Here is a 19,209-nt window from a genome sequence, read left to right as displayed (position 1 = left end):
TGTGCATTTGCGTTCACAGCACAGAAGTAGCGGGGTGATGAGTGTGCACTAGAGTGGCTGTACAGAATAACCAGAGATTGCTCTGTTAATGACCCAAACATCCTGCACAATGTCAGGGCGAGTGGGTGGGATGGGGTGGGAGATAGTCCAGGAAAAAGTGAGTATGAGTGATCAGCAACTATGCACATCATCACTACAAAGAGGACACTTCTTAAACTGGAACAAAATACACAACATGAACAGCCAAAGAAGCAGAATAGCACCACCTTGCAGCTGGCCGCAAGCAGACCCGTGAAAGGGGGCTAAGAAAAAGAGAAAGGTTATAGTGGGATTGCAGAGTTTCCTTATGAGAAAGTGTCTCCTCCATATTAATGGAATCAAGAGCTTGGCCCTCCAGGGCACAGGAATAAGGCTACCTGTTTAAAGGCGCTGTTTTGCATTATGCACTCCAGGACTTGGGTGTCCTTCTCTGCATAGCTTTGTGGAGACATATCAGCAGAGGCAGTTCTCATTTCTCATCTTTAAATTAATTTGCCCCAGAAGAGGACGCTGCACCGAATAACTTGGGGAGGGAAGGGGGGCGGGGTGGGGGCGGGGTGGGTTTCACTGCTCTGGTAAGAAGAAAACACCTGCCTTTGCCTCTTTAACCTGGTTTTCCATGACATGTCCATCAAACAACAGCGTACAAAGGCCTGAAGGAAAGGCAGAGGTCTGGTACTTGGGGTAAAGTTGTGGAGGTCAAGTCCTTTTTTTCACAGTGTGAATCCCAACAATATTGTTGGGGGAGAAATGTCCTGCTCATACAGGTCATGTCCACTTCTTGTACAAATAACTGTACCTTATCTTATTCATCTTGTAATGCCCAGTTTTCAAACCCTCCTCCTTTCTATGAGGAGACTGGTACCTATGCATGTGATTTGCATGTTTGTGTATGCACTCACAAACACATACATGAAAAGTCTTGATAGCACTACTGTCATCTTGTCATAGGTCACCTTGATAGGGTTACTTTCTACTGGTTTTAACAGTGAAACAGTAGTACTCTTTAGGGCTTTCTATCTGGAATAGGAAATCTGGGAGCTGAAGAATATATCTGCAGGGACCAAATACTGCTCTAATTTTTCTGCTTCTCACAGCAGGAATTTTTGTTAGAAATCACTCTTAAAATTTAATCCACGGAGATATGGTGCAATGCTACAATTCTCTGATGAATTACATACAGCATCACTGTGCTACAAAATAAATATTTCATATGGAATGTATTTTCTGAGCAACAATTATCTGTCAGACATGCACTACCCAGAATAAAGCTGGGGAGAATTTTCTGGGGCCCACAACAAGATAGGAAAGATTATAGAAAATTGCTGGAAGTTTGTAAATCACTGTAATAGTTCTTGTGTGTGCTGTTTGATGTTGTACACTCCTACAACATAAAGAAAAAACACAGCATGATTGCCTTTAGCTTGTCATAGAAGAAGCTCTGCAAAGTATGATTGTGTGGTTAATAAAATGCCTAGATTACGGTTCATGATCTTGTGTGCTTGCATATTTATATATACCTAATTCTTGAATGTCTTGAGCCATCAGGTGACACTTAGATCATGAGGCTCTAACACAGGGTAGCTGGCCTTTTCAGTGTTGAGCTCAGCTTAAATTCTGAACTGTGTCTGTGGATTTCCTGCTCTGCAGCACAAACTAGACCTTGCCTCAGTGTAAGGCTAGTGCTCTTGCAGGGCCGTAAGGACAGACCCAAACACTTCCTGCTGCAACATGCAGGTTTCTCATGCAAGTGTAGTGGCTGTGTTTAAAGTTGGCTTAACCAGATGCTGACACTGGCAGGCTGTGTTTGACAAAATTACACTTTAACACATATAATGCTAAAGGAATTTACATGAGGAAACACTGAAGACATAAAACCTGTTGGTTCTGGTGGTGCAAAATGTGTTCAAGACAATTTCTTAGCATACTATCATTGTTGGGATAAGCTTAACCATGATGGAATTGCCACTGAAAAGGGAGGTTGTGCCTTGCTCTCAGGTACATGTTCTCTTTCCTATCAAAATTAGAAGTTATTTGCCAAGTCAGATAAGCTTGTTGATCTGGTTGAAAACTGTGCCTTCAAGAAAGAAATATTGGCCTTCAGTAAGATCAGAGAGTTTACATGTCTCATGGCTGAGGGACCCCTACAAACATGCAAACACACAGCAAACTTGAACAGCTGGGTATCACAGGAGAAGCAGAATTGCTTCTTTCAACAGCAGCAGGGCCTAAGATCAGCCCACGGTGACACTGAAACCACATCCTCACTCAGGACCAACTCAGTGCTGCTCCTGATTCTCAGGGCATAAAAGAGCACCTGCTAAAAAACAGCTACTGGCCTGTTTCATAAGGAATCTCTCCTTTGGGTTGAAAAAGTCTTAAGCCACAGACAATTTATGCCTCTGCATTTCCTAGGTGAATTGGATGTGACTCTCATTAATTGAATGTTTTTGTTCAGTAACAGCTGGGGACATTCGCAGACTGGCTTCAAGTCCTCTAAGGCACAAGTAGTCTTTATGGACATTTTCACTGTGGTACAGCTACAGGCTCATTATTGAAGGAAAACAAAGGAGGGAAAATAAATGAACATTAGATCCAGGCCATCCCAGCAGCTGTCACAGCCTACATTCCCATTTAAAATTACCCGAGCATATATTTTTGTGGAGCTGATGTCTTGTTCTATGACCTCTGCCTGTCTGGTCCCAGAGAGTTATCATGGATATCTATCATATAAAATTTCTTCATTTACCTTGTGGTGAAAAGCATTGAACAAAAATAACTTTGTCTCTGCCTTGGTAACAATATGAACCAGTTTCTCTTTGTTCACTGTAGACAAGCTTGTGAAAAACATTAAGTTTTATATTATTAGAGCTTTTTTTGGTGCCTAAAACACCTTGGAAAAATAAGAATTTCATGGCTTTCTAGAAGATGTACTCAGAATAGTTATCAGAAGTAAACTGATTCATAATCAATGCTGCCAGGAAGGCATGTTTGATGCAAAGGAAGCATGTGGGCAGTGGAGTAAAACAAGCTCATTAAAGGAAATAACAGCTGCTTCCATATATAGAAGTTGTTGGTAATAAATACCAATAATATGAAATTTTGATCAGCAATAAAAATGAAATTTATTATTCTTATGACTCATATGTGATTCTTTTTCTTCTCCTTATTCTCCTTCCTTCCCTACCATATGGTATCCAAACACGACCTAGATCAAGTGGTGGAGATATTCCAGCTATTGCCACTTGTGAAAAAACTATAGGCATCTAGACAGAAGGACAAAGCCATTGCACTGCTGAATGTTGTATCCCTTAGGTTTTTGATGTCTAATTTAGTGGTGGAATGGAGTTTGTACCTTTTTTCATCAGTGCTTGAGATAAACTATGTGGCAAGAAGTGGGACTCACAAAGGCCATCATTACTAAGTCCTCAGTACAGAATTACATAAGGAGAAATCAAGTACCAAGGTTAGGCTGTTCCTTTCAGCTAGGTGACTTTCTGTCTTTTAGTGGACCTCCAAGGAACTATCTACCTCTCCTGACTCCCTTCCCTAAAACAGCCCTCGAGTAAACTGTCTTTTTTTAGTTTAAAAATTTGGTGAAATTTAGATGTATCCTTTATTCAACCAGCTGTTACTCCCTAGTGTTGCAGCACAGTGGTATAATATAGCTCATAATAACTGAAACTAATTGCTAGTGTCAGGAAGACTGGCAGTGTTTCAGCAGAAGGGAACTGTACCATCAGTTAAATGGCTCTTGGGAAAGAGGCTTGGGGGGAAAAGAGAAAGGGAAAGGAAAAGGGAAAGGGAAAGGGAAAGAAAAGAGAAGAGTGAGTCAAGAGAACAGGAGAGACTGGCAGAATGACAAGCACCTCTTCTCAGGGTCATTTTCCACTTTACCCAAATGCTCCATATGTTTCTCAACTTCAGAAAATCTTCAAATTGAGAGTCAAATTGTATATATTCTAAAAATTATGTTCATTTTCAAGATGTACCAAAAAAAATGAGCCTGACAATTTTAATTGATTAAAAACCATGGGGAAAAAAATGAAATTGCTTGTATTTTTACTTTAGGGTTTCTAAACTATTCTCTGCCAGATTAGTATATGACACCTGCTAACAAAATTACTTGTAAAATAACCTCCAGATCTACAAACCCATGAAGTAAATTCTGCAATAAAGTGATTGTAGGCCTGCACTAGTATCAACCTGCTAAGTAGCCACGGTCAGTCAGCTGCACAAACCCCCAGGTCACATCAGGGTTATGCCTGTCCCTCCTACTGTGCTGAGACCATCAAGGACTGGGCAGTAACACCTGGCTCATGAGAGACATTCTGTTCTCATGAGTTGCAAAGGTACTTTCATTGTAAAATGTAGCTGGCAAGCTTAGAAAGTATTGCCATTCTCATTTGACAGATGGAGTAACAGATGTGGAGTGGTTAAGTGGTTTATTGAAGGTCTTAGATAAAGTTGGTGGCAGAGCTGAGAGTATTTCAAGGAGACTAAATCTCATGGCCTTGATCAAAGTGACACTCTTTGGAAGGCATCTCATTATTCACACTTGCTTTTTTGTATAATAGAGAACTTAATTCCAGTTACAGGAAAGGAGAATGATAAGAAATGGTGAATTATGAAAACAAGTCTAAAATCATTAATAAACAGAGGAGGATGTCTAGTGCTGAGAGGACCACTATGCTGAGTAAATCGGAGCATGAACACTACTAGTTCTGGCTTCTGCAAACAGAATTTGTTAAATTAAAAACTGGCACAAGTGATCTTTTGCTGAATTTCCAGATATGGGCTTAGTTTCCCCAGAGCTGTCTTCCATGTATTCCTGTTTTAAATCATGTAAACTATGACTTCCTGAAAATAAAAATAGCTTTGTTAAACTTAGAGTTTTAGTAAAGTATGTCAGATTACATGAGGCAGGAAAAGTATTTCTTTGCATAATAAAAGCTTGTGGCTAGTAACAAGACATTTAAAGACTTAAAACATATGCAACATCCTGAGCTTCCTCTCATGTTCACCAGTTCAACTCTGAACTGAGTGAATGCTACTTCTCTTCACAATTAACTTTCTCCTCATGCTGAAGTTTTAAACAACAATAAAGCCCTAAACTCTTAATCTGAATTCTTCTATCAGACAGAGAAGTGAAACAACATAGAGCAGTATCATAATTTTGTATTTTCTTCTCTATGCAGCAGGACTTCAATCGGCATTCAAATTTGTGAACAGTCTTACTGAAGGCAATTCAAGTATTCCCATACCAGGGAATAAAGAAGAAGAATATGCCTTTTTAACTTGTGAGGCAGATTGCTGCTCTAGAGTTATCCACACACAATCTGTTAGGTGAAATTGCAGCTTCTGGAAGTGTAGGAAATTGCAGCTTCTGGATGTCATGTAGGCAGCATTTAATTGCTGGGCTACCTGCACTCTCCTCAGAACAGGCACATGGCGAGTGCAAGCAGCACAAAGCTCAAGCACTGTGACAGGCAGTGTCAGACACAAGTGGCTTAGCACTTTAAATGAATGAGACAACTTGTCTGTATGAAGTTTGACATGGATGTGTGAAAGGCCAAGGCCTTAGCAATGTATTAGAATTATTGCAATTTTATTTTCAGGGAAAAACTAAAAGGAAAAGCTAAATCCTACAAATATCTCCTGAGATCCAAAAATAAGCAATGTACTATACCATCTTTCTGAGTTTGTTTCCAGGCCTGAATCACAGAGGACTGCTTGCATTGCATTTTGTCTGTTCACCACAACGTGCGTTTCAAGCAAGTTAGGGAATTTGGTTTTAATTCTGGTTCTCTGGTTAACACATATGGGGACCCTTGGCATCATCAAAGAATGGATGTTCATTCAGTCTAGCCTAGTCAAAAGTATAATCCAAGAAGATTATTCCCTTGCTGAAGAGGGTGCTGAGGAAAGGGCCCTTCTTCCACGGGTACTTTCATTCATCCCTGTAAGTAGCTCTCTCTTTCACTTTTGCATTGCTGCAGGAGGTTTATAACTGTTGGCAATTGCAAACCCACTTCACCACTGACAGCAGTGAAGTGACAACTGGGAAAGATGTGTAGGAGAAGCAGGAGCTAAGAACACAGCTTTCTATATCACATTGCTGCCAGCCTGAGGAGACATTATAGAGCTATTCACAACATTTTCTGCAGTAGTTATTTTATCCGGGATGATAGAAGCACAAAATGAGAAAAAGTCAGCTTACAGAATTAGCAGCCTTGCAGTATTGGCATATTGTGACTATAGAAAGACAGCAATCACTAAAGTTGCTTCAGTTGTTTCTCTCCAGATAGCAGCATTGGCAATGACTCAAAAATACAGTATGAATTGCAACTGAAACACTGATACAAAAGGGAATAAAGAAGAACAATGGGAATGTTTTTAATGAACCACTTGCTCTTTTACAGGCAGTTTTAAGAGGTTATTTTTATGATTACTTTGTATTTGCAAATGTGCTCCTGCTAGTACATACCCCTGACTCAGTTTGAGTATATTTTTTTATACCCTCACAGGAGTTTGGAGTTGCTGAAGCCTCATGGAAATGGTTCTCTCTCTGTCAACCATGCATGTGTGCACATGGATTTGATCTAAATATTTACTAATTCTCTGTAGAGAATATAAATACAACAATACAACAGTCCTTGTATGGCCAGGGCTTGACAGTCTAACACTTCTGAGCAATATTGAAGTGAAATATTCTATGCATAGCTGTTCAATTTACATCTTTTATTGTACATCACTGAATTCAGGTGGCCTAGGTCAGTTTTTAGGGCTCTCTACTATATTTTGAGATCTCTGTGTCATAATATGTTTATCTGACACTTAAACAAGTATACATAAATGTGCTTTTCTTTTCTATACTGACAAATGAGGATCCAGCACTAGCTGTCTTTTTCAAACATGAAAATAGAAATAAGATAAATACCCTGTCTGGGGGAGATTGTAAAGATGTCCTGAGTATAGGCTGGGAAGGCAATGGTCCTGAGTTCTGGGAGAGGTTGTAAGTCACTTTCAAACCTTGATGGCAAAGTTACATATGTAAATCCATACTTAGGCATTATAATAGGGTACACGTTATGTATGGGCTGTTTAGAAGAGACAGAAAGCCTAACACATTCTGGTCAAGTTCTGACCACGGTTTGCTAAAGTCTGCTATGTGATGTGTTTACTCTAAATCTGGAATAGTTCAGAAAGAAAATTTCCGCATGAGCAAGTAGCATGGTGCAGCAGAAGCAATGCAGTAGAGGAAAATACTCAATGCAGAGGACCCAGTGTTTGCACTACACACATTTTGGAAGTCTTGGAAAACAAATGCAGGTGTGAATAAATAGGAAATTCCTGAATCCACAGTACTTGAAAGAAAAAATTCTTATAAGCAAAAGAGACAATTAGAAAATAATTGGGCTGCTCAAAGCAGGACCTGTTTACTGCCCTCTACAACAGGAAAGGAGGTTGTAGCAAGGTGAGGGTTGGCCTCTTCACCCAGGCAACTAGAACACGAGAAGAGGACACAGTCTTAAGCTGCACCAGGGGAAGTTTAGGTTGGACTTCAGGAAGGGTACCTTCACAAAAGGGTAATTAGACATTGGAATGTTTAGGCTGCCCAGGGAGGTGGTAGAGTCACTGTCCCTGGAGGTGTTTAATACTGGATGTGGTACTTAGTGCCATGGTCTGGTTGACAGGGTGGTGTTTTGTCATGGGTTGGCCTCACTGATCTCAGAGGTCTCTTCCAACCTGGCTGATTCTGTGTGATTCTGTGATTTTGAGATATGTGAGAACTTTCTTGTTTTGATTTTAAATATGACATAATGAGGGTCTTGAACGTTGGTTCAAGGTAAACAGTGAACAACAGCAAAACTAACAGCAATCATATTAAATATGCTGAGTTTCCATTGCATTTTCAGCATGTTTCTGCTCCCTGTTTTCAAAGCAGTTGACCACCCTGAGAAATGAATGAAGACATAATCATTTCCTGCTTCTGTACGTCGTTTGTTGTACTAGTAAAAATTGTATATGCAGGGGTCATATATGGGTGAACTCTAAACAGAGAGAAAAGCCAGAGAAACTGGTTCAGACACATACACATCAGTAGTTACAAAATTTGAACTGAAACTTGACATATCTGAGTTTTTCTAGCATTAGTATGGGACAAACAGACTGTGTCTTTACTGTGGCGTAAGGGCACTTTGTGGCACATCCCACATTCTGGACCACCAACATACTGAACATAGGACCTGCTGGAGCACATTGCACGTCCCCAATAAGCTGCTACTCCTGCTCAGCTCTGCATAACAACCAAGGTACAAGAGGCAGGTGCAGTGTGTTCCCACATCCCTGCCTGTCCACCAACTCTATCCTGGCATCTGCCTCTCAGCTATATCCTGGCATAAGTGTGCACACCTAGATTGAGAAACTGGAAAGACAGTCACAACCAAATTAATAATATATGCTGAAATGCATGGAATTGATAGTGACAGGTAAACATGAAATTCTCAGCACAGATGAGGCATTTTCTGAAACTGAATCTGTCCTGTTCCTGGGTTATAAATTTGCATGTGTGGAAGAACTATGATGCAGAGGTAGTTTTGGGAAGGAAGGGAGGAATTTTATAGCTTCAAGAGGAGGGTTTAGGGTTGTGTGTCTGTGTGTATATGTTTGTATTCTCTTTAAGTATCATTTGGGAGAAGTGGCAGTACGAAATTTGTAAAGGAAGACCAGAGCATATTGAGGTATTCTGTTCCCACACCAGATTGTTGGGCCATAATAAACAGAACACAACCCCATGTCTCTAATTTGATACTTTGATAGTCCCCCACTGTCTTTCTGCCCAAGGTAGACAACTATTCTGTTACTAAAGTTCCTTTAAAACTAACTAAGCTTAACCCAGTTCCCACTGAAGTCAATGAGAATTGTTAAATTGATTTCACTGGGAACAGAAATAGGCCTTTAGGACATATCCTTCCATTACTATTTATTTCCTTTTATTTTGTCACATTATGTCATCATAAGTACATCTGCATTCTTGAAGAAGTGGGCATGGGAGATAGATAAAGAATTTCATTTCCCAGGAAATCTCACATTATTTTCTAAATCTAGGATGGGTTGGGGGAAGAGCCCTCCAAATCTGTCCTGTAACCCAAATTAGTACATTCTTTTTGTTTAAATTCCCATTAACATGTGCCTAGATATTAAACTTGATTTGCCCTTACAAATATCTTATAAAGTATCTCGCAATACCAATCTGTAAACTTTTGCTAAAGGTTAGAAATTTTTTTTGTCAAAAAATTCCAACCTTTTCTGAGTGGCGTGAATCTGCTGGTGTAACATTACAGGGAAAGCTCTGGCAGCTATGCGGAACAGGTTTGAGCAGCATTGGTTGCCAGCAGCATGTCTTTGCTGTTGTTCCCACTTGTTTTCCACATTAGTGAAGTTGCTCTAGCACTGACAGCATGCAGGTTAAAAAAAATCTTTAAACAAAAGCTTAGTGCTTGAGAGGATTTAAATAGTTTTTAAACATGATCCCACATGGCATGGGTAAATTGGGCTAACTATTTTCCAGTAAGATTGTGGTTTAAACACAGATCTGTCTATCAGCACTTGAAGTGCCATGGGGACAGGGCCGTAAAATCAAACTACAATATACAAGCAGATGCTGACAAAACTGTAAACACTGGGGGGGAGGGGAAGGGGAGTTATGAAGCAGAACATCATTCCCAGTCCTACTCCCACAACTCGCTTGCTTTTGGTGTCCTACACACCCTCTTCTACCCAATAAAGCCCAAAACAGCCTGTGTGGTACTCTTTGATGTTTTGAATTCCTTGCTCCTGGACAGGGCAATGTGGTGCGTTAACAACAAGGATGTTGCAGCTCATGTTGGTTCTGTCACACAGGTAGGCTGCAATACCCTTGGCGAAGCTAGTGGTGGTGAACTTGTTTCCAAGTGTGTATTTGGACTAGCAGAGCTAGAGATACAGAACAAAAAGGAAGCAATCACGTGGTGGAGACAAAGCACCAGAGTACATGCTGGCTTTCCAAAATTACACATCCTTATACCCTCCAGGACACAATCCTATTTAGATATCATTGCCATGTACAGCTCAGCTATGGGTTAGACCTTTTACAGTTTCAGTCAGGTATTCAGCACAGAAATCCTTGGAATATTTTCCTAAATATATAAGTGAGTGGAATATTTTATACAGTTGCTCCCTGCTGCTGTCCTGCATGTGCTCATTATAACTCTTCTTATTTAACTTTATTTCTGTTTGGTTTTGGTTTCTTATGCACACTGTAAACAGTCTCTTTGTTGGGGATTTTTAAACTGGAATACAATTCATCAAAAGTTTGCTCGGACTATTTTTGGGATGTTAAAAAAGTATTATTTGTACTACTTAGAAAAGGGTAGCCTGTTAAACTGCTGAACCTGGTCTGCTAGAACACCTGACTAGTATTCATACACTAGTGTGCTTTGTTTACAGAATGAACTGTACTGTGATGAATAGCTGAAATCTACTCAGACACATAAAAATTCTATTGCTTTTTAATAAGAGATGTTCGTGAAGTTGCTGTAAATTTCAGTGGGAGTTCAATATCTGGAGCACCACCCAGATCTAAATTAGAACCTGAATTACCTTTACATTTAAAGCATAGGTTGTTTTTAAGTTTGTTAACACAGTCTTATCGTGCAGTGCCTGTTCTTTCTTTGCAATTACTCAGAGTCCACCAAGCTCTACTCAAATTGCTAATTAGCAGGAGCTGAATGCATCTATTTAAAGGGGAAAATCAGGTGTGCATTCCTTTGCCTTTTTTCACAGAAACTTAATTGTATGAGTTAGCTTGTTTCATTACTTTCACCTCAAGTATTTTCTTCAACAGTTCCAGAACAAGATGGAGGTAAGACTCATGTGAGACAAGTTGTGAATTCTGAATGTTCCAAGATTTCTCTGAGTCATTTGAAGGGAAGATGTTTCTCAGCACTGCAATCACCTCCTGCTGTGCTACTGTTGATGTCCCACAAAAAAAGGAGGTTCCAGGAATACTTGCAATACAACAGAGAGCAAGTAGTGTCAGTTAAAACAACTTTTGTGCTATTAAAAGTGTTATCATAATAAAATGTATTTAAAGTCTCGTCTCACTGAATGAACACCTGACACAAATACCGGTGCAGTAGGAAGGATGCTTTGGTCATCTCCCCCTCATTACACCAGTACCAATCTACTGCGCTGCACCTGCTGTTGACTGCCAGCTATAACCCTGAAGGCACAGCAGCAAACTGCTTCCCCTGAGTGCTCATACTCCTGAAACCCACTTCTTCTGATGCTTCTCAGGAAGGCATAATTGATTATCTTTTAGTTTGCAACTTACCTATTAATTCAAATAGCTGAACATTTTTTTCCAGCACAATTTCCAAGGCATTAAATCCCCTTAGTTCAGAAATACGTTTGTATTTAGTTTTGTTTTTCAATATGGTAAGATTGTATTTAATTCAGGTTAAATATCATGATGCTCTGATATGTTAGACAGAAATGTTGCTACCGAGAGCTCAGCAGTTACATCTGAGGAAAGCTTCCCATGTTTTGCATGGTTTCCTGAGAAAAGGAAATAAATTAACTATAGACTGGTAATGGGAAAGAAAATGGTTGATTAAAGCTGCCTTCTCAACTTTTTTGCCGTAGGGGAGAAAAGGCAGTCACTCAACACACAGAGGAAATAGAGTTTAAGACAATATTTGGATTACAGTGTTATTCGATTTTATTGCCACTATATATTGCTAAAGGCATAAAGCAGGAAAAAATGTATTCTGGCTGCCTATGGCAGGTGTGATTTTCATCATTTCAACTGTAGTTGGGTAGATCCATTTTCTAGACCAATTCTCCCAAATCCATAAATGTGAAAATGTAAGATTTCTCTACACCTATTTTCCTCTTATTCTGTTTGCTCTCTTTCTCAGTTTTGTGCTAGATCTTTCCTTTTTGTTTTTTTTCCTTTTTGTTTTTTTTGTGTCCGCATAAGTAAGGCTCTTCTTACCTTAGTTCAACCTGTACATACTGTGCCTATCTGTGTGTTTATCATAAGAATGTAAAGTCCCAGGTTTGTAGACTCTATAAGTTTGAGTAAAAGAGGTAGCCCAAGAGATAAGAGAAACACTGTCCAGGAGATGGAAAACACCAGAATCTTGTTTCCCTTTATTAGACTGTGGAGAAATTACACAGTAGGGACTTCCTGAATATCTCCTCTGCAAGAAATATTCTAGTCATTTGACTTTTTACCACACACCAGGGAATCAATTGCAGGACAGAAAATCTAAAAACTAGAATACATGGGTTACAGAATTCATGGAACTTCATCCTGTTCTCTTACTGACAGCTGTATTTCAACCTACATGAATACATTTGTCTTCTTTTGTAGTTTTGGCACAGACTGAGATATCTCTTCCCTTTGCAAATCTGAGACTAGCATTCAGAATGGATGCTAACATCCATTTCAACTTCAGGAAAACATTCTCCTACACCATTTTCAATGTTATTTGCTACATCAGTGGGCTTGTTTGGTTCAGGAATGAAAAGGCAGGTGTTTGGGGGCAGGCCTGTGCAGACACCCATGCCCTGTTGTGGCAAATTCTCTCTGTCTGGCAGTGCAGCTGGACGTGCAAAACTGCACCTTCCCCAAGAATGAATCAGTGAGGCTGATGGCAAGGTGATAAAAAACCTCTATAACCTCACACACACATTTTCTGGGGCGTGAATAGCAGCTGAATTTAATTTTTCAGGTGACTTCTTATATATTCTGCCTCTGGCTTGACCTGAGAGTTTTCCGAAAGACTCCCAGCTGTGCTAGCAATTAGTGGGATTCTTGTTCTAGGAAAAACTCAGCATGGTTTTCCAAGCACATCAACTAGTTGTGAGCCCCAACTCTTTTGACCAGTGCTATGGACATGAAATAAACACCTCTACTCATCCCTGTCTGACATCCCAGTTGCAAGTTCAAACCCTATGCTTCAGGCCCACAGTCACTGTTCAAATGCTGAGGGCAGTTATTTTCTTCTCATGAATATGAATACCCTGTTCAAAACAAATGTCAGTTTGTGGTGGCCTAGGACTGAAAACAATTCCAAATTAAACTAGCAGGTTGTCAAGAGATCAAAAATACCAACAGTGTATGAGCTGATGCAACTTACTGCCAGTTACATAAACCAGGAAGGCATTTTAATGGAGTGATTGATGGCACAGCAAATACTACTGCAAGAAGTCTTTTAGAGTTGACCTATCATTTTTAGGTTACCTATCCATTAGCTGAGTAAGATTCTGTTCACTTGCCTAAAATTAAATAATTAAATTTAACTAGCTATAATAAACAGTGTAGGATAAGAAAAACAAAATCAAAGGAAAAGATACACTGTATTTTATAAGGTGGAACTGAACATGAAAGCCCCTGGTATAAAGAAAAAGTATGCAAACACACACAGCCCTCTGTTAGGACCTGAAATTTTTTACAAGGTGAAAAAACTGGTCCCACGGAAGACAGTTGTATGTCTTCCACTAAGTCATTTAAGGTCAGGATCAGACTGAGATACTTCCCTGTGTTTGGGAACCAGGGAGCCTTTAATGGATATGACAGAGTTCTCCTTAGAAGCACAAAATACCCCTGACACTGGATACACCATCCTATTTTATTTTTCAAGACTCAGAAATAGAATTATTCTGAATGTATAGGGAATGCCGGTTTTCTTTTCATGTTCCTTTCGTTTTGGTGATGGGGCAAAGTGGGTTTGCACAGCTTAAAGTAAGAAAAATCAGTGGAGATTTATACTGTTATTAGATGACGGCTTACCAACTTGTCATTAATCCTCAGTTACACTGAGTTGGTTCTATTGCAAGGACAGGCAGCTTAATAGCAATTAGAATGTGAGTACAGCCGGCTTGCAGTTCAGAACAGGGCTGGTGTAGTTGCACTGAAAAAAAAAAAAACAACAAGTATAAATCTTTAGTGGAAATGGCAATTAAAAAAGAAAAGAATGTAGTGGGAAAATTAACTCAAAGAACTAAACCCATGTCAGCTTTCAAAAACTGCTGGCTGGATGCTAAAAAGTCAGAGGACTTTTTCCCAGACAGATAAAAGCTTCCTAGAAAAATACTTGAACCTAGCTAGCAGCACTAATGAGATGTCTGTAAAACTCTCTGTGCCATTAGCAAGGCACTAGGAATATTAACAGCAACAGTAAGAAAAATTAGATGTCACAAAGGATTCCAGAGTGTTTCCTCCCATTCCCAGACCATTCTACCTGTTTTCATGGTAGCATGTTGCAAAGCCTGTAAAATGCAAAGGCTGCTTTTTACTGTGCCTAATGGAATGCCCCCAGTCTCTGGTAAAACCAGTAAAATTGTATTTTCATAAACAGGAAACCAAAGTTAATCCCTAGAGCTTCTGAAATAATAATGATTTTTAAAAGTGTGGAATTATTTATAATTTGTATCACAATAGCAAGTAGAGAAGCCAAACAAATTGGGAGTTGCTTAATACTGGGCAATGTGCAAACATAGCACAAACATCACAGAAATATGCAACCTAAACAGACCAGACAGCCAGAGGGTGAGAGAGGAAACAAAGATGCATGCTAAATAATTACGAATTTCCAAAGCCAGAATAAAAACCAAAGGAAGTTACAGAAAATACATTAGAAATCTAATTACCATGAGGGTTCTTGCAAGTGTAAAAAATGCTATTGTTTGTGGAGCCTCATTTCTGCCAGAAAAAAGGATAATGAATGAAGGTATACAGATATTTCACTGCAGGCTCACAGTGAACCAACTACATCACTGCAGCTACTTAGCAAAGTTCCTTTCTGATAGAAACAGTACTATTATCTGAGAAAATCCCATTGGATTTTCACTTGGTGAGTTTCTTTTGTATAATGATCTTTGTTTTATTATGCAGAAAAGCTCTGAGCCACTTTGCCAAGTTCAGGTCTTTACATGTTGAGTGAGAAGTTACTGAGTCAAGAGGACACACATTCTTTTCCATTCTCCCCACAATTTTTTGGTGAGTGGTAAATCTGCCTCACGCTACTTGGTGAAAGAGCACCTCAGCTTGCATTTCAGGTCTCTGGATCTAATTCAGAAAAAGACATATACTACCTATAAAGCTTTAAGGGAGCACGCATGGTGCATCAGCTTCTGCACAGGCAGTTTGTCAAGCCAAACACAGGGATTTGTATGCAAAATGCATAAAGATTCAGAGAGTTTGTTGGGACTTCCAGGTGAAACTTCTGCATCTTCTGGAAAAAAACCACAATTTTTTTCCTTACCTTGGCTTCTTCACAGAGAAGAACCAATTAGAGGAAACAGTGGAAAGTAAATATCCCCAGCAGCTTCCTCTTTCACCCTAAAAGACAAGCAAGAAGTTAGTCTTTCTGCTCCACTCCCACCACCTCCATTCACTGGGCTGACCTCCCCTTAAAACTGGCAGCTATGATTGGACTCTCCTTCTGCATTGGCCACAAACAGACCCTTGCAACCAACTGAACAATCAGAGCATAACACATTGCCTCTTGTTAGCTGAGCCACATTAATGGACTGTATTCCTGGTTCCTTGGCTCTGGCAACTGCAAAACAATACACATTTGCCTAGGCTGCTATCAGAAATCACAGAATCACCAATCATTTAGTTTGGAAAAGACCTCCAAGATCATCAAGTCCAACCTTTGACTGATCACCACCTTGTCAACTAGACTATGGCATTGAATGCCACTCCCAGTTGTTTCCTGAACATCTCCGGGGATGGTGATTCTACCACCTTCCTGAGCAGTACATTCCAATGTTTAACAAACCTTTACCATGATAAAGTTCCTCATGAAGGTATGAAGGTAGACAGTTGCCACAGGTAAGGAATAAAGGTATGGTCAGCTAATGCAACTCACTGAGTAGTTGTCTTGACCACTTTTAATTGCTGGTACACCCCTTCACTGGCTTCTATATGGCTACACCAGAAATAGGGGAATCCCATGATGTTCATGAGTGTTACATCCACATACTAGTATTTAGTCACAAATAGCATGCGCATTTTATTGCTGATTCAAGAAAAGCAAACAACACACTTAAATTTGGAATTATAAGCTAATTTTTCCCTTTTAAAATCAATCTTTCCTTTTTTTCACAGACACCATCAATCCCAGTAATGAGAGATTTTTCTGTCTGTTGTGTTCGGTATGTTAACTAGCAAACATTCAGGACCACAGAATGGGAAGAATGTCATTTACCATGAAAGGTTCATATAAATATTGAGTTATTTCTGCCTGACCATTTATTTCGTTCTTTGGCATGAGGCCCTGAGGACAGCATGAGAGGAAGAGGTTTTTAAAAGATGGCGTTCTTGCTTATCTTTGGATACGGCAGAAGTAATTAGTAAAAGTAGTCAGTAATATGGGCAAGACTGTCACTGAAGAAAGAAATAGGGAGAATTGTCAGTATTTAGTCAGAGGGACACAAGAGAGATACTTGGAAAGTGGTAAAGACACCATGACTACACTTTTGAGGAACTAACCATAATAAAGTAGAAGAAAAACTGTTGGTCAGAGCACGTTTGTCCAACACAGTTCAATCTTTGGAAGGCTTAATTGAGTTTATTTGCAGGCATGGCTGCCTCTATACACAGTTCTCACACACAACATGATTAGTACTTTGTTAGTAACAATGGCAGCTGAATACATTGCTGCCAGAAGAAGCCTGGCACATGATGGTCCTCTGACAAGAATTTGGCATATGCTTTCACAATGCAGATCAATCTTCTGACTCTGATGCTAGACCTGGTTTGAAGAGGTTGGCTTCTTACAGGTTTATGCTGTTGGCTACACAATGTCACTTTGGGCACCCTAGTGTCTGTTGAGACCCATGATGGTGGAGAGGCCTGAAACTCTGAAGTTGTACCAGCAGCATCTAACACAGATGACTGTGGATACACTTGACACATCTTTGTTCCTTGAGGGGAATTGCTGTGGGGAACAGTTGAAACTGGGTGTTATCACAGTGCATGATGAAAATGCCACAACTCTTTAGAATATAATGGTACTACTAATTTGGACAGTGCTTCAGGATATCATTACTGTGTTAGCAACTTTGGCCAAAGATTTTTATAATGTTTCTGCAATTCATCTGCTCCTGCATGAAATGTAACCAATAAAAACTGGAAGTTCTTACATTACATATCTTAAATGTACTATATTGAAACAACATTTTGCATGGTGTTCCCCTTATTGGTTCATATGCTTACGAAACCAGAATATGTCTGCTGATGCGTAAATATACTTACTCCCAACATTTCCACGTTTTTTTCTGTGCAAGTTCAATACAATTTCTTTTAGAATGTCTTTTTCAACATTGCTTTGCTCCTTCTCACAATAGCTTTTCAGGAGTGGACTCCTGAGAAACAGAACTTGAGAAAGAAAACGAACTTGTGGTTTTAGACTAACTGGATCTGCACCCAAACTCTGAATTAAGTTTCTGGTTTTACCACATACTATATATGTATGACCTGAGGCAAGGTATACTGTCTCTTTATGCTTCAATTTCTCATCTTGAAAGCAGGGATAATAATAGTTTCTCTACATCACAGGATTCTTGTGAAGTAAAATCCATGAACCGTAATGAAAACCTTCAGCAGAATGGAAATAACAGTTGCAGGTGTTCTTTGCAGGTATGAAATAAGGCAAAGTGCTGGGTCCTGCATTTGGGTCTCAGCAAATGCATGCAGCTCCACAGGCTGGGGGAGAGAGCTGCTCAGCAAAAAGGGACTTGGAGGTGCTCATTGAGAACCAGCTCAATGGGACTGTGTTGGTTTAACACAACCTGTTTTTTGGTGGGCGGGAGAAAAGCTTTGAAACTTCTACTATGTCTGGCACAGAGCCAATCACTGAAGGCTCTGACAGTGAGCAGGTTACTAGCCCAATTAGAGAAGTTGGTAATGCCTCTGTGATGACATATTTAAGAAAGGAAAAACCACGGGAAGTTGTATTTCTTCTCCTGAGGGGTGGTGAGGCGGTTGCCAGGGCCCTCCCGAGACCGGGGTCCTCCCGAGACTGGGGCCGCCCGTGCAGTGCCAGCGGGGACCATGCAGCCAGGGCTGCCCATGGAGTGCTGGCAGCGACCACATGGCCTGCGACGAAAACATGGCGAGCAGTTCCTCGATGTGGAGCCCAGGCAGGATCAACCTCTCGGCGTTGCAGAAGCTTTGTAAGAACTTTTCCATTGATAGAACCTGAGAACAATAATGCCTATGGACAACAAATTCCTTTCAAGTCAGAGAAGAATAAAAAGTGAGGACATGTGAGGAGAACCAACATGGCGGCACTGAGGTCAGCGCAAAGGATGGAGGGGGAGGAAATGCTTCAGGCGTCGGAGCTGAGATTCTTCTGCCCATGGTGAGGACTATAATACAACAAATTGTTTCCCTGTAATTCATTAGGTGCGTGGGGGGAATGCATGTACCCATAAGCAGCCCATGAAGAAAAATGCTCATGCTGGAGCGTGTGGATGCTGAAAAGCTGTCACCTAGTGAGGAACTCGAACAGAGAGAGAAGACCCTTGCTTCCAGAGATAAAGAGAACCCTTGCTTCCAAACTAGAATAGCTTCTCCTTGAAAGATTAAATCCCATGAACTAAAATGGTCCATGCTAGGCAGTTTTGGAAAGACTGCACCGCTCATGGGAGGGACTCACATTACAGCAGGTTGGGTGGGCTGCTGTTCGTGAAAGTTAAAACCATGCTGGAAAAGTTCACAGAGAACTATCTCCTGTGGGAAGGATCCCATGGCAGAAGAAAGAAACTCTTTCCCTTAAGCGTACTGAAGAAAGAGTTTTAAGAAGTGAAAGACTGACCAAAACCCCATGTTTTGTCTCCTTGTGCGGTCGGTGGAAAGAGGGAGGGACTGCAAAGGAAAGGTGTTCTAAAGGTTTATTTTAGTTCTCATTACCCTTTTTACTTTTAATTCTGTTAATAATAAATTTTCTTTATAGTGTTTAAGTTTTGAGCCTGTTTCGTCTTTAAAATGTTTTTCCCCTAATCCTTACCTCAACTCATGAAGTTTTCATTTTAATTTCCCCTCCTCTGCTTAGCTATAGCAGAGGAAAATGAGTGAATAGTTTTTTCGTGGGTGCCTAGCACTTA

This window comes from Corvus kubaryi, unplaced genomic scaffold (genome assembly GCF_017639235.1).
Source record: "Corvus kubaryi isolate FWS band 111438036 unplaced genomic scaffold, C.kubaryi_AGA036_p1.0 37249, whole genome shotgun sequence".
NCBI lineage: Eukaryota > Metazoa > Chordata > Aves > Passeriformes > Corvidae > Corvus > Corvus kubaryi.
This window is presented reverse-complemented; position numbering follows the sequence as displayed.